Here is a 1,919-nt window from a genome sequence, read left to right on the forward strand (position 1 = left end):
GCGGGAGAGCGTAGGAGCGTAGGAGCGAAAGAGCGTAAGAGCGTAAGAGTGCGAGTAGAAAGAACAAAGAGAGAATAGGCTGTGAAACCACGCGAGTGTGTGAAAGAGACCTGTGCCCAACCTGCAACTGTGGAGTGACCAATCACGAGCAAAGTGAAACAAATAGATCGGTCAAAAGAGAGAAACTAGGGGTTTCGAGGAAACAAAATCTGACAGTTTGTATACGATTTGGGGCTGTGTGCGTGTGCGAAATAAGGTTGAATATTTGTCAAAAATGGCAGAAGGACTCAGGGGAGAGTGTGGAAGTATGTGCGTGGAATTTTTGGAAACAGGTACTGGACGCTGCTCGACTGCAGACCTTTGTGTTACATCCCTAGAAGTACAACCGAAACTCTCGCTAGAGATCGAGGCAGATCTACACGATGCAGCAGCTGCAAAGATCCCACAGACCAATGGAAAAAGGAACAACCGAAACAAGCCATGGTGGAATAAGGAAGTACATACCGCCGTCAAAAATAGGAGGAAAGCACTCAGAGCCCTTAGAAAAGCACAAAAACGAAATCTAGACTCCGAGGTCTTAAAGTTGAGGTCCGTATACAATGAACAAAACACTATCTCAAAACAAACCGTAAAAGAAGCCAAAGAAAAACAATTGACCAGACTAGTTAATACAATAGGACCTTCATCTTCCAGTCAAGAAGTTTGGAAAAAAGTAGCTCTACTCAACGGAAATAAAAAAAATTAATAACTCTTATTAATTAATATTAATTTATATTATAAATTAATTAATAACTATTACACGAGAATAATACACCTATATCAAACCCCACCCCACACATCATCTGTAATTTTTGTCTGCAAACGCATAAACCAAATGGAACCATAAACCAGGTTCACCCCAAACAATCACCGATCTTCAAAGAATATGGAAACTCGAAAGAATTTAAATATGAATTTAAATATGAAACAGAAACTTGGAAATAAAAATGAAATTGAATTCTAATTAACTAATTAATAACCAAATTAATACTAAAACTAACACCAATTTTCAAAGGATAGGAATAGAAAATAGAAAATGTAAATGGATACCAGAACCTCACATTTGTTGGAACACTTCATCTCCCTATTTTTTCTAATTGCAAGAGATACTTTAGTGAAATGGAAATCAAATGCCCCACAAGTGTGGAGAACGCCATTTCGTTAGCCCTTTACAACAAATGACAAACAACGGACCAACGAACTGACTGACAAACAATGGAAACTAGCTAACTGATTAACAGAATGAAATGACGAAAAGATTCGACTGATAGATAGACGATTACGAAACAGATACTAACAAATTAATAATCTAACAGACAACAGACGGACACAGAGACAAACGGTGCCTCATCCCAAGGCCCAACAGTGGTTATTATTTCTTCCCGTATGTTTTATTTTAATTATATTATAATTTTTTCATTCCCTCATCATCATCATCATCTTATTACATCACTCGTATTATTTTATTATTTTTACCCCATTATTTTATTACACACTTTATATTTTTGATTTTCATTCATTATTATTTTATTTATTACGTTACCGTTTTAGATTTCGGCCTGACAGTGTGTTGGTTGAGTTCTATTTTAATCACTTAATTTCTTAAAATCACTTAAATTCTCCGATACCCTTGTTTACGGGACGAGGCATCAAAATTCTATCCCATAAATACAGGTCACCAAACAGTTTTGTTCGGCTCGCCGAAGTTGCGGATGGCTGGCTGTGGATCTGCGGTTTGGCTGGCTGTGGATCTGCGTCCCCCTGTTGCTGCGAGCATCGTTCCAGAAGGCAAATGGTGGCTGGCAATCCCAACGGGATTTTTTTGGAAAAAGAGTCACAACTTCTTTCTGAGCAGTCGCTTACTTCTAAATTAACGCTAG

The sequence above is a fragment of the Anopheles cruzii genome, chromosome 2 (genome assembly GCF_943734635.1).
Source record: "Anopheles cruzii chromosome 2, idAnoCruzAS_RS32_06, whole genome shotgun sequence".
Classification (NCBI taxonomy): Eukaryota; Metazoa; Arthropoda; class Insecta; order Diptera; family Culicidae; genus Anopheles; species Anopheles cruzii.